The sequence below is a fragment of the Oncorhynchus masou genome, chromosome 13, assembly GCF_036934945.1.
Source record: "Oncorhynchus masou masou isolate Uvic2021 chromosome 13, UVic_Omas_1.1, whole genome shotgun sequence".
Classification (NCBI taxonomy): Eukaryota; Metazoa; Chordata; class Actinopteri; order Salmoniformes; family Salmonidae; genus Oncorhynchus; species Oncorhynchus masou.
The window spans coordinates 59,427,830-59,447,755 of record NC_088224.1 but is presented as its reverse complement, the minus strand read 5'-3'; the positions used below and the strand labels follow the sequence as shown (position 1 = coordinate 59,447,755).

At 45.8% G+C, this 19,926-nt stretch overlaps 1 pseudogene; it reads left to right on the top strand.

Moving 5' to 3' along the window:
- The window catches only part of LOC135552710 (zinc finger protein neuro-d4-like), a 73,290-nt pseudogene extending 53,750 nt beyond the window's left edge, over nt 1-19,540 (top strand).
- The last annotated feature ends 386 nt before the right edge of the window (nt 19,541-19,926 follow it).

The following is a 19,926-nucleotide window of genomic DNA, read 5'->3' as shown; positions in this document are numbered from 1 at the left end:
AACTTCCAACTTCAACTGTATGTGAAAATGTCATCGTATTATAAATGTGTATTTAAATGTTTCAGAACTCGTGGAAGATTAGTCCAAACGATGACTAAAAGAGAGATTAATCAAATCAAATCAAATGGAGCTAAAATAGCCAGTGAAATGATCCATCTCCCTGAATGGGACAGTCACAGGCTCCCTCCCTCCATCCAGTTCCCTTACCATTTCAGAGAGCTAGCTGACTCTCTTGTCTAGTACATAGGACCCACTGCAAGTTATGCAAACTCCAGCCTCTCAAGTAGTGCTATCAATTCCTTGTGCTCTGGCTGGCTCTCCTCTCCTCTGCTCTGGTTGGCTCTCCTCTCCTCTGCTCTGGCTGGCTCTCCTCTGCTCTGGCTGTCTCTCCTCTCCTCTGCTCTGGCTCTCCTCTCCTTTCGGCTCCCCTCTCCTCTCTCCTTCCCGCTCCTCTTCTCTCAGCCTGTCGGCGGTACAGTAGCAGCCGTGCTCTGAGTACTAAGGAGACATTCTTTTCCCTCTCAGCTTTAAAGATTAAACAGATACCAACTCGTATTTCAGTTCACTATACTCAATTCATACATTTTGGGATGGAGGGTGGAAACAAGTCATTTTTGTAAGTGTATTAGTAGTGTATGAATTGTGTGGGCATTAGATACAGTACAATCATGTGTGCTTTAGATGCAGTACACAGTATTTGGATAAGCAGTGAGTTATCAGATTGTATACATGGATGCATTCTAAATAACTCTTATTAGACGAGAAAGGCGTCTCTCTCTCCGTCCTGTGTGAAGCCTCGCTGCAGGCTGTAACGCTGTATCTGTCATCCAAACAGCCATGTTGTTCATTGGAGCTTGAAGTTCCCTGTTAGGTGTCATCAACCCCGCCTGTCTGAGGAAAGGGTGATTAGAGAGAGGGGGGCACCTGTTAAAGTAGCAGATGATTATGGTGTGTAGGAGTGTGTGTGTGTGTGTGTGTGTGTGTGTGTGTGTGTGTGTGTGTGTGTGTGTGTGTGTGTGTGTGTGTGTATAGAGTGTGAACTCCGTTCACCCATCTGTGTTCTCGCTGCAGGCCTGTGGTGTAGGGGGTATGAGGAAGAGACAAGAACCCAGCACCATTGAGGACAGGGACAAGCCGTACGTCTGTGACAGTGAGTATCACACACGCGCACGTGCACACACACACACACACACACACACACACCATGTCTAAGAGCCATAGACAACATTCTTACTGTAAGCTAAACTACGCTGGCAAGCATATGGCTGCTGTCTCCACTCTGCACAAAGAAAGCAATTCTCTCACTGCCAATGTTATGGGGACAACTCCTCTAGTGGGAATGAGTCTGCTAGAGCAACAAGCACTAACGGAACACTATAGAGCAATATTCCAACTGAAACGGTGACATGGTATTAGCTCGCGATGGATACAGCATTCATTCATTGTGAGTGTATCTATTTACAGTGGAGCACAATTACGTTCAGTCATGTATTTACTGATGTATAGATATGTTATGATAATTGGGATACATTTAGTTCTGTCTCTTGACTTGTGTGTGTGTGTGTGTGTGTGTGTGTGTGTGTGTGTGTGTGTGTGTGTGTGTGTGTGTGTGTGTGTGTGTGTGTGTGTGTTTGTGTGCGTGTGGTTGTGTTCTAGTCTGTGGGAAGCGCTATAAAAACCGCCCGGGCCTGAGCTACCACTACACTCACACACACCTAGCAGACGAGGAGGGAGAGGAGGACTCTGAGCGACACACCCTGCCCTTCCAGCGCAAGAACAACCACAAGCGTGAGTCCATGTGTTACAGCGGGCTCTACGCTCTACCCTGAGGCTGGCTGCTGCACTATGTCATGTGTTACAGCGGGCTCTACGCTCTACCCTGAGGCTGGCTGCTGCACTATGTCATATGTTACAGCGGGCTCTACGCTCTACCCTGAGGCTGGCTGCTACACTATGTCATGTGTTACAGCGGGCTCTACGCTCTACCCTGAGGCTGGCTGCTACACTATGTCATGTGTTACAGCGGGCTCTACACTCTACCCTGAGGCTGGCTGCTGCACTATGTCATGTGTTACAGCGGGCTCTACGCTCTACCCGGAGGCTGGTTGCTGCACTATGTCATGTGTTACAGCGGGCTCTACGCTCTACCCTGAGGCTGGCTGCTACACTATGTCATGTGTTACAGCGGGCTCTACGCTCTACCCTGAGGCTGGCTGCTACACTATGTCATGTGTTACAGCGGGCTCTACCCTGAGGCTGGCTGCTACACTATGTCATGTGTTACAGCGGGCTCTACCCTGAGGCTGGCTGCTACACTATGTCATGTGTTATAGCGGGCTCTACCCTGAGGCTGGCTGCTACACTATGTCATGTGTTACAGCGGGCTCTACGCTCTACCCTGAGGCTGGCTGCTACACTATGTCATGTGTTACAGCGGGCTCTACGCTCTACCCTGAGGCTGGCTGCTACACTATGTCATGTGTTACAGCGGGCTCTATGCTCTACCCTGAGGCTGGCTGCTACACTATGCCATGTGTTACAGCGGGCTCTACCCTGAGGCTGGCTGCTACACTATGCCATGTGTTACAGCGGGCTCTACGCTCTACCCTGAGGCTGGCTGCTACACTATGTCATGTGTTACAGCGGGCTCTACGCTCTACCCTGAGGCTGGCTGCTACACTATGTCATGTGTTACAGCGGGCTCGACGCTCTACCCTGAGGCTGGCTGCTACACTATGTCATGTGTTACAGCGGGCTCGACGCTCTACCCTGAGGCTGGCTGCTACACTATGTCATGTGTTACAGCGGGCTCTACGCTCTACCCTGAGGCTGGCTGCTACACTATGCCATGTACCCTCCGCTCGCATGTCACGTCAGAGGAACCCAAGCTAGACGCAGTATCCTACAGAATGTTACTACACAGCAACTTGCACATGTCCTTTGCGGCACACAGCGTGTGAAGTACACGCTGATGTACAATGTTGTAGCGTTTATGTTTGTCTGCCTGCATGGCTTTCTGTAATGCTGTTGGATTAGCCTGGCCCTGAGTTGGACGGTGTTAATTGGCTGAGCAGGGACACTGAGAGGAAGGGTGGCGGGAGGAGGGATCTTTTTTGTCCCCTCTCTCTCCCCTAGCACATTCCATGTCCGAGCTGGTAATTTACACTGAGAGAGGTTGCATCCCAAATGGCACTTTGTAGGGAATAGGGTGTCATTTGGGACGCAGACAGAAACACAGCTGTAGTCCACATCAATGTACTTGTAGAAAAATACCCATTTACCTCCTAGACTTAATTGGCTGAGCTCTGTTTGAAATTGGCCTGTCTTAGTGGTTTGTCCGTCACTGGGTCCTGGTGCTGATGCCTCTGTGTGTGTGTGTGTGTGTGTGTGTGTGTGTGTGTGTGTGTGTGTGTGTGTGTGTGTGTGTGTGTGTGTGTGTGTGTGTGTGTGTGTGTGTGTGTGTGTGTGTGTGTGTGTGTGTGTGTGTGCAGCAGTTTTAGGGCTCTGCAGGGTGAAAAAGAAGAGAATGACTACATTTGAGAGGTTTTAATATCCTCCTCTTCTCCTACTGTTACACACACACACACACACACACACACACACACACACACACACACACACACACACACACACACACACACACACACACACACACACACATCAATATATACATCCACAAAACTAAATTCTCTTGTGAAATGCAAATAGAAGCCTAGTGTGTGAGTGCGTTTTTCTATCTTGTGGTTGCAGATGCACCCCGTCCTTTATATTACACCATATATAATAATGATATTAATATGAATGGTTATAATGAAACTGGTCCATACATTATTCATGTAATATTCTTCCTAAAATATGTCTAGACTAGAGTGTAAGCCTGGTCCACTCCACAAGGCAAATTTAAAGGAAAACTCCATCCAAAAACGATATTTTGGCATTTGTTTCATTAGTCCATTGTTGACATAGTCCCAAAATGTTTTGCAGGTCCGAAATCAAGTTTAAGACATATACGTTTCAAAATGCAGAAACTGAGAGTGGAAGATCGCTGAAATACAAAGTCTCGTTCTTCTCTTTCATTTCATTATTTTACCCCCCATTCATTCTCTCTCTTTCTCCCTTTTCCATCAGTTTGATAAAGTACAGATTATTCCACGAGGAGATGAGATTCTCACACACACATTCCCCCTCTCATTATCTCTCTTTCTCCCTTTTCCATCAGGGAGATGAGATTCTCACACACACATTCCCTCTCTCATTCTCTCCTTTCTCCCTTTTCCATCAGGGAGATGAGATTCTCACACACACATTCCCCCTCTCCTTCTCTCTCTTTCTCCCTTTTCCATCAGGGAGATGAGATTCTCACACACACATTCCCCCTCTCATTCTCTCTCTTTCTCCCTTTTCCATCAGGGAGATGAGATTCTCACACACACATTCCCCCTCTCATTCTCTCTCTTTCTCCCTTTTCCATCAGGGAGATGAGATTCTCACACACACACATTCCCCCTCTCATTATCTCTCTTTCTCCCTTTTCCATCAGGGAGATGAGATTCTCACACACACATTCCCCCTCTCATTCTCTCCTTTCTCCCTTTTCCATCAGGGAGATGAGATTCTCACACACACATTCCCCCTCTCATTCTCTCCTTTCTCCCTTTTCCATCAGGGAGATGAGATTCTCACACACACATTCCCCCTCTCATTCTCTCTCTTTCTCCCTTTTCCATCAGGGAGATGAGATTCTCACACACACACATTCCCCCTCTCATTATCTCTCTTTCTCCCTTTTCCATCAGGGAGATGAGATTCTCACACACACATTCCCCCTCTCATTCTCTCCTTTCTCCCTTTTCCATCAGGGAGATGAGATTTTCACACACACATTCCCCCTCTCATTATCTCTCTTTCTCCCTTTTCCATCAGGGAGATGAGATTCTCACACACACATTCCCCCTCTCATTCTCTCTCTTTCTCCCTTTTCCATCAGGGAGATGAGATTCTCACACACACATTCCCCCTCTCATTCTCTCTCTTTCTCCCTTTTCCATCAGGGAGATGAGATTCTCACACACACATTCCCCCTCTCATTCTCTCCCTTTCTCCCTTTTCCATCAGGGAGATGAGATTCTCACACACACATTCCCCCTCTCATTCTCTCCCTATTCTCTCCCTCACTCTCCATCGCCAGTTTACCAGGCTTTCATTCTCTCCTTTCCCGCTTCTCTCTGAATCCCTCTCTCCATTTCTTTCTCTCCTCAACTCCCTCTCTCTGTTTTTGTCTTACGACTTATCCATCGCTTATCATTTTCTTCATTTTTTTTCTGTATTTATTTCCGTTGCAGGAGTGGAAGCTGATTGTTAAACTGAACTGCAACATTAAAATTCATGGCTGCCTCTCAGTTTTTTCTTCTTCTTCATAAAGTGAGAGAGGCAGGGGTGGTGGGGGCTGGTTTTGGGCATTGATGAGATGGGGAGGAGGGAGGGGTGTTTACTTTAGAGGGCGGCCCTCTGGTGTGCACCTGAAAATTGGTTTTGTGAGCAGAAAGAGTCAAGCCAGTTCTTGTTACGTCCTCTCCCCAAATCAGAGTTGAGATTCCGAGTCTGGTTTATCTGGACGGACAGACGGTCGGAGGAGTGAGAGCAGGAGGGGGGGATGGAGGGGTGGAGGGGGGTAACATGTAATTGAGCCGTTTGAAGGTCAGCGTCCTTTCGTTCCTGTTGTTCTTTTTCTATATTTATTTATTTTCACATTTTTCTCCCCAGTTTGACCTCGCTCACAAAATGGCTTCGCTCACCTTGCTCTGCCACTGTGAGAAGGAATCCTGGCGTCCTGGCTGTCTCGGTTCTCTCTTTCTCTCCCTGTCTGTGGGGTAGGATACTATATGTGGAATGATATCTGTGGAGTGGTAGTTGGTTCTGTTCCAGCAGGTTCACATGTGATGAAAGTCCTGCAGTAAGAGAGAGAGGGTGGTCTTTTAATGAGGGTCTGGTGACAGTGGAGGGCCTGTATCATGGTAGGGACTGGGAACGTTCAGACAGCTGCACAGACACTATAGAGGCTCTAGTCTAGAGCGCCCAGTTCAATTGTATGTAATTATTGAAATATTTTGTGAGTGGGCAACATGTACTATCATCCAAAATTGACTTGTTTAATTATTTTTGAAATATGACATTATTTTATAATACGCTAATGTGGACAGTTTGTGTTACTTCTTTACACAAGCTCGCATTTTCACCTCATACAATTTAGTGATTTATTTTTTTACCTCAGATTGGTGATGTTAATGTACAAGTTTATAGTCATCAAGATGAGTCTAATTCGATTGCTTTAAACAGATTCATATCTTTGGTTTTCCGGTTGATTTGATCATACTCACCTGTCTGTCGCAGGGTTTAGAACGCAGTTGTGAAATTCACAAGGAGAGGAGTTAATATCGACAAGTATATCTAGTATACCCAATTTCGTTGTGGTTTGTATTTTAGAAGAGCGCAAATGGCAGTGAATTGTCCCCAGTTCCATTGATTTCCATACAATATTGACGTGAGTGATTCATCTGTGCACGCTATTGATTACAGTAGAACAAGCTAATCAATTTCAATCTGGAATGACTGCTTGGTAAATTTGATGCGTGAGCAGCTTTTAAAGTACTAATTTAGCAAAATACAAGTAATCTGAACACAAGTGTGACACGTGTGTATAGGGAGTAATTGTATGCATTAGTCTTCAACATATCACAACTTATTTCAGAATATTGATCATGAATTTATTTGGATATTTAAAAACGGTGTTTTGACACTCGGCTATATAAACAAAAATAGGAAGCAGTCGTATAATTTTCAATTTATGTTTTAGGAATATAAATTGCACTTTGAACGTTATTTTTTCGACATGAGTCAACTTAATCAGGTAAAAACGACTGAATGAACCCCTCAAACGTGCTATGATTTATTTGATTTATGTGATTTTGCTGGTATTGGTGACATGGTGAAAATGAGTTTGTCCTGGATAGTCATTCTGTCTGTACTGTAGCAGACAGGTACAGAGCACAGTAAGTAGCCTATACAGGAGACTGAGTGGAGACACAGGCTGGGTTCAGAGAGAGAGAGAGAGAGAGAGATAGAGGACCGGGGTGGTGGGGGCGAGGCAGTACAGTCACGACCCATGAACCCTGAACATGCAACACACACTACATGATCAGCTCACCACACCACTACAAACACAGAACATGTATACTGTACCTAACCATATACAATAAAGCTAAACATGGTCCAAATGACAACCGGTTTATGGGGTGGTTTCCACCACAAAGATTAAGCCTAATCCTGACTAAAAAAAGCATTTTCAATGTAGATTCACTATTGAGTTTCCTTTTATTCCAGGACTAGACTTAATCTGTGTCTGGGAAAATGCCCCTAGGAGTTTACTTGACTTTAGATTCTATAGTCCAGCTCAAACAGAGATCTATTTCGGTGTAGTCAGTCCCTTGCTTGCTGTAACCGGGTCTGGGATTTTGTCTACCATTTTGCCCCACCATGGTAAAGAATGTCTCTTATTAGAGGGAAGACCTTTCTGGACTTAACAAGTTAATGATTCAACCCCGACCATCACCTTTAGCTGTTATTTTGGTCTGGTTTCTTCCTGAACTTTCCACATGCCTGTGCTGCTGGTGCCAGTGCCGGTACAGTAGCTTCCTGCATAGCCAGACCAGCTCATGCTGCCTGTGCTGCTGGTGCCAGTGCCGGTACAGTAGCTTCCTGCATAGCCAGACCAGCTCACGCTGCCTGTGCTGCTGGTGCCAGTGCCGGTACAGTAGCTTCCTGCATAGCCAGACCAGCTCACGCTGCCTGCCGCCACGCCACTCCACTGCCTCCTCTGCCACAACAAAGCAGGAAGAGAAACGACTGTTGCCTAGCAATCTGGTTGCTATAGTGACTGGCTGGGATCCCTCCTAAAGAGTATGTTGTTATGTACATTGAGGTGGGAGGGGGGAGTGGAGTTTGGCATTGGAGGGGTTGAAATGGAGGGAGCAGAGGAGTTCATTAAAGGCAACAGAAAGGAGAGACAGAGTGAAGGAAGGAGAGTAAAAGTAAAGAATTCTCTTTATGATTTATCATATATATTACCCCAGACAGGGAGAAGGCAGGCTGATATTGCACTGCCTCATTTTGTATTCTGTATTAACAGAGGAGAGGCTTGCCGGGTTAGGATTGGATCCTCAGTCATTTGGCCATCTTAGTATAACCCCCCTCCCCCCATCCTGCTCATGAAAACCTATCTGTCTGTCTGTTAGGGCTTAGACACACGCACACACACACACACACACACACACACACACACACACACACACAATCTTACTAGGATCACCAAAAATGATTCATGTTTGCATTTTTCTGAGCATCAAAAAGACATTCCAGTTGGCACAGGGGTGTATGTGAAGTGTGTATGTATGGTTTGTGTTTGTGTGTGTGTGTGTGTGTGTGTGTGTGTGTGTGTGTGTGTGTGTGTGTGTGTGTGTGTGTGTGTGTGTGTGTGTGTGTGTGTGTGTGTGTGTGTGTGTGAACATATACAGTGGGGCAAAAATGTATTTAGTCAGCCACAATTGTGCAAGTTCTCCCACTTAAAAAGATGAGAGAGGCCTGTATTTCTCATCATAGGTGCACTTCAACTATGACAGACAAAATGAGAGAGAAAAAAATCCAGAAAATCACATTGTAGGATTTTTTATGAATTTATTTGCAAATTATTGTGGAAAATAAGTATTTGGCTAAATACTTTGACTAAATACTTTTTTGCCCCACTGTATGTGTGTATATACATACGTGTGTATGTGTTTATATACAAATACGTGTGTACTGTTTATGTATGTGTATCTGCTACAGACAGAGGCAGCCTCTTATGCTGCCACAGAGGCTGACATAGTGTGCAGGTCAGTGTGATTACACTGCAGCCATAGATCAAGTTTTATTATGCACCAAAATCTCCACCGTCCTCTCGCTTTGCAATGTCATTCTGTTTCAGACCCACAATGCACTGGGACTTACGCAACCTGCTGACTGGACAGGGAAGAGAAACGAGCATGTTATTGCATTGCGTCTTGCTGGTGTGTGTGCGTGCGCGTGCGTATATGCGTGTGTGCGTGTGCGTTTAAAAGAGAGATAAAGAGGGGGAGATAGAGAATTGAAGAAGGAGGTGGGGACAGATGGTGTAGGTATTTGTGTGACAATAGACGGATTGCAGAAGAAAATCAAATTTCCTCTGAGAAAGAGAGAAGCACAGCCAGGGTGAGAGAAGAAAGGTACCTCATGAGATTTCTCATCTGTGACTGACACTTTTCGTCTGACTGACTCACAGTCACTCTCCCTGCATAATACTGAACCATTGTCTCTCTCTGTGTGTGTGTGTGTGTGTGTGTGTGTGTGTGTGTGTGTGTGTGTGTGTGTGTGTGTGTGTGTGTGTGTGTGTGTGTGTGTGTGTGTGTGTGTTAGCACCACGGTTATGGATGAAGATCGTCATGAAAATAAAATAACCGTCATTTGTTTTGGGGGGGGATGTAACGAACAGCTGACTGAAGACTGGACGGCTGGGCATTCGTGCGGTTGTCTGTTTCTGCCGTAACATGGACTACAACGTGATGAAACTTTGTTGCTCCTTGCTGAAATAAGCAACGTGTTGTAGCAAACAAGTCTTCAGTTGCCTAGGCAATACCTTCCTCCCCCATTATATCATTAAATTCATGAAAACGTGGTCATTCAAGCTTGTAGCATCATACCCAAGACGACTCAAGGCTTTAATCGCTTCCAAAGGTGCTTCAACAAAGTACTGAGTAAAGGGTCTGAATTTTATGTGAATGTGATATTTCAGGGTTTTCTTTTTTATATAAATTTGCAAAAGTTTCTAAAAAAAAAACAACAGTTTTTGCTTTGTCATTATGGTGTGTAGATTGATGAAAAAACAAACAATTTAATCAATTTTAGAACAACGCTGTACCGTAACAAAATGTGGAAAAAGAGAAGGGGTCTGAATACTTTCCGAATGCACCGTACAGTTATATTCTTATTCGTGGATTAATTCACTTTTACCCGATGCCTTTCATGAAGGTTCTCGGTTGTTTTACATTCTTTTTACCTTTATCGATGAATACAAATATATCTTAAAATGACCCCGTTTTTCAGGAATTGGATTATATATAAGCCCAATCAAAAACAGTACGGGACCAGTAAGTAGGTGGGACATTCATAGGGTATAGCAGAGGAGAGGAGAAAATGTGTGAGAAAACAATAACTGTCATCTAAAATGTCACCCAGAATTCCATGACCGTCACAGCCCTAGTGTGTGTATGCATTGGATGAAAGCTGATACTGAAGGCTGGATTGGGGGCAGAGGGACTCTCATTCGTCACGCTGAAGAGAGAGGGTGGGGGTTGGGAGTGGAACGAGCCTTTAAAAGTTATGATGCAAAGATCTGCTGGCTATAAATCTGTGTGTGTGTGTGTGTGTGTGTGTGTGTGTGTGTGTGTGTGTGTGTGTGTGTGTGTGTGTGTGTGTGTGTGTGTGTGTGTGTGTGTGTGTGTGTGTGTGTGTGTGTGTGTGTGTGTGCGTGCGTGCGTGCGTGCGTGCGTGCGTGCGTGCGTGCGTGCGTGCGTGCGTGCGTGCGTGCGTGCGTGCGTGCGTGTGTGTGCGTGCGTTTGTCTCAGTGTGTACTTGCACATGTTCCGGTGTGTGCTTGTGTGCGTGTTTGCGCATGTGTGCGTGTATTGTCTGTGAATGTGAGTGTATGTATACATTATATAAGCGTGCATTTGTATCTGTGTGTGTATACATTATATCAGTGTGTATCTGTATGTGTGTGTGTCTAGATGTGGCGCTCCCCTCATTAAGCAGCCTGGCGACAGGAGTGCAGAGTGTGTGTTTTTTACACTGACGCTCTGACACAGCAGCAGCCACTTCTTCACTTCCCTCTCCTCTTTGTGTTCTGCTCTTCCTCTCTCCTCTTCCTCTCTCCTCTTCTGTTCCATTTGCTCCCCTGCCATGCTGCAATGTGTTTTGTGTTGTGGTGATGGCAGTGTGTTGGTGTGTAGGTGAGGCTAGGAGCTGATCTGTGTCTCTGTTGGTCTGGTTTGTTCACAGTGACATCATATGCAGCATCATCACTGGTTAACACTAGACTAGTAGGATTGCTTTAGTGAAACCCTGTTTTGTTGTCAGGTGCAAAACCATAATAACTAAGCTAAGCTATCTAATTGTTGGCCCGGTGTATGAGTTTAAGCTCATTGTACTGCATGCTTGGACCTGTGTGAATAGGTTTGTGCTCAGAAAACAGAGTGAAGGGACATGGGTGAGAGAGCAGAAGGAGGAATGAAAGTGTGGAGGAGAGTGAGAAGCATAGAGAAAGTGAGACCAGGCAACAGGTGCTTGTGGGTATTCCGGCGGAAGTGTTAACTCGATAAGGCTGTGGCCACTTTATCGACCAGCCAGTGCGGTATGGCTCTTAGGCCAGGGATTGTGCTGGAATGAGAATGTGGAAACTCCAGGAGCAGGCTGTATTGAGAATGAGGGAGTGAGAAAGGGAGAGTGAGTTGGAGAGAAAAAGGAGAGCGCGGAGAGAGCGAGAGAGATCGGAAAAGAGGAAGAGAGAGGGGGATGGAGAGAGGCGGAGGGGAGAGGAAGAGAGGTAGAGAGGATTATACTGAGAGAGCGAGAGAGAGAGAGGTAGACGAAGAGAGGGGAGAGAGTTAGGGGAAGAGAAAGCGAGAGAAGGGAACGGAAGGGAGTGGGGAGATATGAGGGGGGTATTTGAGGATTCATCTCTCTCCCCTAATTCCCAGTGGGTCCCCGAGACACACTTAAAAGCTGTGAAGTGTGCTGTTCTGCCTGTATTCTCCCAGTAATTGGCGGGGTGTTACAGGAAAGGTGGAGCTGGAGTTGAGGTGGGGGAGGGAGGTGTGTATCACCCATGACAACCTCAGGAACGTGCTACTTGTGATCATTTTTATCTACCTCTCTCGCGCATGTTCTTTGTCTCTGTCTGCCTGTCTGCCAGTTTTCTGTGTCTCTCTGTCTGGTTTGGTCTGTATGTCTCTATGTGTCTCTCTGCCACTCGCTTTGCTATCTCCCTCTCCCTTCCACCTTCTATTTCTCCTTCTCCCCCCCTCCCCTTTTCACCCCCTATCTCTCTTTTCTCTCTGTCTGTCTTAAGGATGTACCACCTCAGGTTAGCGTCTCAGTCTTTAAGCATGGCCACAGGCAATTAATCATCGATGGGCTTTCCTTTCTGAGCAGGCAGGCCAGCGGGCAGCACTCTCACACATAGATGTGTCAGGGCCTGCTGATTCACTCTCAGGGGTCCTCGCAGCCTCACGGTCCACAGAGCCCCAGAGCAACACTGTTTGTAGTATGTGCCGTTTGGCATATAGTTTTATGTAATTGTGTGTGCATATACAGCTTTGCTCCCCAGGGACTGTGGTAAAGCACAGTCAGCAGCAGTCTGTTGAAATAAAATACACACAAAGAAGAGGTGTGTGTTTTTTTCACAAGGCCAGAGGCTTAAAAAGAAAAAAACGTTACTCAAAGTGACGTATTTCATTAATAAACCTATTTTGGTATGCTTTCCACAGTCCCCTGAATGTACGTAATGTACCACTCCACTGTACATTACTGCCCCTCATTATACAATAACGTACAGAGCTGCCTGGCTGGCTGCTGTGCTGGTACCATGGACAGCTCCTCTGCTCTTTTCTCCTCCCCCCTCTCCTCTCATCCTGATCAGAGTTGTTTTTTTTCCTCTGGGGTTTATTGACCAACCCTGTGGAGTAGAAAACCCAATCCCCCCACCCCCCCTTAGCCCTGCTCCACCCCCGCCTACTCACCCCCCTGCCACAATCCACCCTGGGCTCGATTAATAACCTCGCTGGAGAGGGCCCTGGCTCTCCAAATCACACACCAGACAGCCGCTGATTACTCCACCATGCCGACTGCTGCTGAATTCTCTCTCTGTGTGTGTGTGTGTGTGTGTGTGTGTGTGTGTGTGTGTGTGTGTGTGTGTGTGTGTGTGTGTGTGTGTGTGTGTGTGTGTGTGTGTGTGTGTGTGTGTGTGTGTGTGTGTGTGTGTGTGTGTGTGTGTGTGTGTGTGTGTGTGTGTGTGTGTTTGCGTATTCGGAATGAATTCCTGTGTGTGCTTGTCTAGTCTACTGTATACTGTTGTCTGTCTTCTTCTGTCTTACATGGCACGATGGTGAGTCATTGTGATGTTCCTGTCCATTACATCTTAATACAGGAATAAAGGACACATACAAATACACTGTCCTGGTTACGTGATCAGAGATATTAAAGTTATTATGCAATCGACTGCAGTCAGTGAGACAGAGAGGATGCATGCAGAGGGACGTTGCTCTCCATTAATGGTTATTCTAAAATGGCTTCCCGCCGCGCACCTGCCGCTTGATGCGCACCTGCCGCTTGATGCACAGCAAGTCTGTCCCAGCCCCCCACCGTTCCTTTGACAATATTTAACAGACCCCTGGGCCTCCCAGTGGCGTTTCCTTCCCGTCTTACTCCTCCCTTCCCTGGCTGAGCACGAGCTGGCGAGTCCCCGGCTTTAGCGGGCCTGCTGCTTGCTTTACCAAAACCAACATATGGAGGAGGGTGAGTTTTATCCAGCTGGGACGCTCTGCAGTCTGGTTGGCTGGAAGTCTCATATTCTCTGTCTCATTCTATGTTTCCTGTCTCTGCCGCTTTCATTCGTTTCTGCTTACTCTCTCTCTCACCCTGTCTCTCTCTCTATCTTCCTCTTTCCCTCTCCAAACCTGCGATGTTCCTCCTACGTCAGTCTAGTCCTAAGCCTGTTGAGTCCTCAGCTCTACACCAGCCTCAGTAGCAGAATTATCAGTAACCACAGACCACAGCCATAGACTCTGTGCTCTAGGTCTGTGCTCAATGGAGCTTCATACAATTGCTGGATTACTCTTATATTCTAGAGCATAGAATATAGGAGTAGTATGCAGCTTTTCTGTAGGAGTGCGTTTGTTAGGGAAAGAGCTCTGTCGTATGTAACCTTTCCACCTGTGTGATTGCAGCTAAGAAAGCTGCAGATGGGTCGGTCATCCCTAACGGCTACTGTGACTTCTGCCTGGGCGGCTCCAAGAAGACCGGCTGTCCCGAGGACCTCATCTCCTGTGCCGACTGTGGACGCTCAGGTACGGACAGACAGACACTCCTATGGACACCGGTTTTAGTTGGTGTTAAATGTGTCATTATGACACAGATGTTATTATGTGTGGGTGTAGTGGAAACAAGCCCAACTTGATGACGACGACAACGATGGTGACGAAGTGTAACATGAAGAGTGTGTATGTCCCTCTCTGTGTCGCCAGGCCACCCGTCCTGCCTGCAGTTCACAGTCAACATGACGGCAGCCGTACGGACCTACCGCTGGCAGTGTATCGAGTGCAAGTCCTGCAGCTTGTGTGGCACCTCCGAGAATGATGTGAGCACCACACGCACACACACACACACGCCCCTTCACACTCCCAAAACATCTATACTGAAAATATATATAAATGCAACATGCAACAATTTCAAAGATTTTACTGAGTTACAGTTCATATAAGGAAATCAGTCAATTGAAACAAAATTCATTAGACCCTAATCTATGGATGTCACATGACTGGGAGTACAGATATGTATCTGTTGGTCACAGAAACAGTTTTAAAAAGTAGGCACGTGGATCAGAAAACCACCATTTGCCTCATGCAGCGCGACACATCTCCTTTGCATAGAGTTGATCAGGCTGTTGATTGTGACCTGTGGAATGTTTCCTCATCACGGTATCTCTGTGCATTCAAATTCGTCAATAAAATGCAATTGTGTTCGTAGCTTATGCCTGCCCATACCATAACCCCACCGCCACCATGGGGCACTCAGTTCACAACGTTGACACCAGCAAACCGCTCACCAACATGACGCCATGCACGTGGTCTGCGGTTGTGAGGCCGGTTGGACGTACCAACAAATTCTCCAAAATGACATTGGAGGCTTATGGTAGGGAAGTAAAACATTTCTGGCAACAGCTCTGGTGGACATTCCTGCAGTCAGTATGCCAAGTTAGTGGCCTTTTATCTTCCCCAGCACAAGGTGCACCTGAGTAATGATCATGCTGTTCAATCAGCTTCTTGGCAAAGGTGAAATGCTCACTAACATGGGATGTAAACCAATTTGTGCACAACATTTGAGAGAAATAAGCTTTTCGTGCGTATGGAACATTTCTGGGATCTTTTATTTCTGCTCATGAAACATGGGACCAACACTACGTGTTGCGTTCATATCCCACTCTCCATTTACCCCAACAACACTCGCCTGGACTCCTCCTCCTTAGTAAAGGTTAATAACACGCAACAAAAATGGGTGCAATCTGGGCCTGTGCAAATCTGGGCCTGTGTGAGTTATGTGTAGTATGTCCTATATTTGATTGATAATGTCATAACATTATTTGTGTTTGTGTGTTTCCTTGTTCCAGGATCAGTTACTATTCTGTGATGACTGTGACAGAGGCTACCATATGTATTGCCTGAGCCCCCCTATGGCGGAGCCCCCAGAGGGTAGGTACACTACAGGATATGTGGAGGATATAGGCCAAGTGTAGTCCTATAGAATACTGTATAGTATACCTAGGCCGGCATATTGTTGGTAGTTGATGACCATGCAATGGCTGGGTTCATGATGTCCCTTATACAGTAGGTGCATTATAAGGGGAAAGGCCACGTGCTGCATGCTTAGGTCATCCGTAAGTCAAGTTGACATGGCTAAGAGATTGCAAATCTATCACACTACCTGACCACAGTATGTGGTGATGCACTCGCAATCAGTATTCAGTTTACAGTGGTCATTTATTCTGCAAGGGTTAATCCCGAGGCTTTCCAATAACCAGTGAACTTGTGAACTGTTGATCTTCCAGGGAGCTGGAGTTGCCATCTGTGTCTGCGACAGCTGAAAGAGAAGGCCTCGGCCTACATCACCCTGACCTAATCTACCACGTTACCCCCCCCCCCGCCCTAAACATAACAACTGGACCAACTCCAATCTGAGAAGACACCCCCAACGCCCTGCAGTTTTTCCTCCTCTATGAAACGACAACAGACGTCTGTCCACCTCTCCAGTCATCAGGTCTCCCAGCCCCAGCTGTTTTAACGTCAATGGAGGTACCTACATCCCAGGGTGCACCATGCTCCATCCAGGTCTCCTCCAGTCTGCCCCTGCTGAGGCCCAGCCACCTGCCCCTGGAGTCCCCTCCACCTCTGGCACCTCTGGCCCATGAGGAACCACCTTCTATCCCAGCAGCCTCAGCGGGGAGCATCTGATCATCAATAGCCTAACTGGGCTGCCCCCGGGGCTTGCTGTCCCTCCACCGGCTGCCTCCAAAGAGCTGTTTATCAGTAGCCCACAAGGGCACTCAAGAGCCATGCTCTCCCCTGTGAAGGGTCCTTAGAGGAGCCCTAACGAGCATCAGCTGCCACTGTGGCCCTATACTCCCATACACTCCCATACACTCGGTTGTGGCCCTGGCAGCAGAGTACACAGAGAGAGGGAGAAGCAGGCCGTAGTGACGACCAGACTCCTCGTTAGGTTTAAAGCAGCTGCAGCCCCGCCCCCTTCCTCCCACATGGAGCCACCACTCAAGGCCTTTGAAAGTGAAGTACTCTGGGATTGATACCATCGCGCAGAGCTGTTGTGGCTTTATGACATTTGCAGAGGAGAGAAAGTGGAGAGGTCGTCACTCTGTCATCAGCCACTTAGATCAAATTTTGTGTCCAAAAAAATTATGAATTAGAGCAAAGGTTTTCCTCAACTATGAACCTCTGGTTACCTTCATTTCCTTCAAAACAACAACTGAAAAAGCCAACATGAGACTGCTATGACTTTGGTGGAGCTTGGTGTATTTTGTCTGTGTGTTTAGCAAGAATGTAGGTATGTTTTAAGTGTGGACAATGCAGGTTTTATTGTCTGGCCTTGTCAAAAATACAGGGCCCAAATGTTTTTTTAACATTTTATTTGGTACTTTATTTGCATGGTGTTAACATTATAGTTTTTAAAGATATTTTAAGGATAAAATGTATTTAAGAAAGCACACTTAATTCGCAATAATGTGTTTGTGACCCATTTGGGTAAAGTTGTATGTGTGTGTGTGTCCATCTGTATATGTGCGTGTGTATGCGTGTGTGAGTGAGGGCAAATGTGCCCTCCTAAAACTGCGTGGAAATGAGAGCCAACCGTAGCCAACCAGGTGCTAGGCAGGACCTATGGCAGGGTCAGGGAGCAGGAAGGGGAGTGGCTTCTGATGATTCTGATTCCTAGAAACACCACCATGACTTACTGTATTATGTTTTCTGTTGGACCAAACGAATTCAAGCCAGCTTGCGCCGTTTCTCTCTTCCGAGCCCTTGTTTTTTCTCAAAGGATAACTCATTTTTGTGAAAAGTCATCAAAACTAGTAGAATTGAGCTCTTTACTATCTGCAAGACTGCTTTGTGTGCTAGGAACTTGTAATATAATGTGCTTTCAAAGAGTAAGCTAAAAGCAAGGACTTCTACTAACTGGGACGCCAGCATGTGAGTTTGTGCGCTTGCACTGAGACGAGTCTTTTTTCAACCCAAAGTCCCCTCCCCTCGTGGCCTATCTGACTGGACTATTGTATGAGGCTGCAACTTTGATTGGTCCAATGATCCCTCCTACTCTTCCTAGAGCTTTAAGTTGGGAGACATTTTGCTGTAAATAGATTGTCACTCTCTCTGTTTATCATAAAGACTAATTGCCATTTCATAATTCACCGTCTCAGTGCATATCGAAATAGGAACTCAAAAATACAATTTGTGTCTATTTAAATGCACTTAAAAGTGGTTGTCCTATTTACCTCCATATTTGTAATGTCTCTACTCCTCAAATGTATGTTTATATTCTACTATGGTATGATCCAACACACACAGCCATATTGGGGGGAAATGTTACTACCTGTGCTACCCAAAATGTATGTACCATCATTTAGGCATGTGTGATACCAGACATTCTCTCGATTTCATATTTTGATATCTACTTTATTTATTTTTCTCGAATAACTAGGGATGTTTTCACCTCTTCTCTCTCAGTATTGTTCTCTTATTTGTTTATGTCTGTGTTTTTCTACTTCAAACATTTTGCACAGTGTGTTTGTTTGTTTGGCATGTGTGTGTACGTGTGTGTGGCTGTGTGTGAGAGAGAGGGAGAGACACTCAGGCGGACTTGAAGGCGATGTCTGTCTGTCAGTGGTTCCGTTCCAAATGACACCCTTTCCTCTTTATGATGCACTACAATGGCCATAGGGCTCTGGTGAAAAGTAGTGCATCACATAGGGAATAGGGTCCCATTTGGGATGCACAGTCTCTTTAAACTCATAATGAGGTCCTTGAAAAACAAACAAACACAGTGAAAAGACGGTTATTATTTTTCAAACTTCCTCTCCATGACACAGGCTGCATTCCGATACATCCAAGAATACAGTCAACACTAGTGTACTACGCTAGAATGGGTACTGCTGAAGCCACAGTACTCGCTACCGTCGTTGGTCCCGAGTGACAGTAGCCTGATCCCAGATCTGTTTGTGCTGTCGCATGACAATGACCCTTGGAGAACAGATCTGGTATCGGGCCAAAGTGCCAGAATGTTATTCTACTGAATTTTGGGCCCCTTGATTGTGATAAGTGCAATGTGTCATAATAGATTGTGTCCTATAATTAAACTCTTCACCTTTTAATGGACAGGCTCCTCAAAAGACAATGTGAAAACCTTCACCACATTACTCTTTCGTCCTTTTAAGTGTCCCACCAATATCCAATCCGAGTTGTGTTCAGAGCCAGTCCTGAGGTAATAGCCGGATGATGAATTGTGATTCTGTGTGAGTGAGGTGAGCTGATGTGAACGTGTTTACTGATAAGCCTTCTGAATTTATTCCTGGCACTTATGAGGATGTGGTGGTCAAACTACATTGATTGTACTATCTGAAAAGATGCAGTTGCAGAAAGAGGAGTGACTCAAGCTCAGATATGACCTTTGACCTCGCCCCCCCCCCCATCTTTAGACTGGGGGTAGGATCAAAAGGGAAAGAAGATTATTGGCCAGTCCTCAAACGAAGCAGGATTTTGGCCCTCTTGTAAATTGTCGTGCTGTGATCTTGCTTGCACTTCTTATTCCCCAAATAATAAATTCCTGTGTGAGTGTGTGCACATTTTCCTTTCTTGTAACTGTCTGTTGGAAAAAAAGAAACACTGGATAAAATGAATTTGTTCGTATTTACCCTGATGGAGATTAAATCTTCCTGGACACTTGGGTTGTTTTTTCCTTCTCTGCTGTCTCCTACCTGGGAACGCTTTGAAATATTGACTGCAACTGCATAGCTGTCATTCATTCATTCACTGTAAATTCATCTTGTCTTTCTCGAGGCACCCAATTTTCCCAAATTTTTCTCTCCTGACTGTTTTTTTCATTTACAAACAATCATTATTAAAAGTTGTAACTCCTGAAACCGTCTGCTGTGGTGTGTGTCTGTGTGGAGCTTCTGAACACCCACCAATTTAGCAATGTTTGTGTATTTCTGAAGAAAATGTGAAAAGCTGAAAATTCATCCATTATGTTTTAAGTATCATAAATACGCTATTTACAATAGATGGTTTGGAGCTTGGATCCATAAACCCAGGTGGGCACTTTTCTCCCCAAAATATAATGATCTACCACAGTATGATTGCATTACTTGAACCTCGTATGGCTTGAAAGTAAACAGGTTCTCTTTGAGCTATAATGTTTGTATGGGATAGATTGGAGAATAGGCATCTATCATACTGTAGTCCTGGAGAGACCTGGCTGAACAAATCCTGAATTCCATTCTTCACCTTCCAGAAGCCAGAA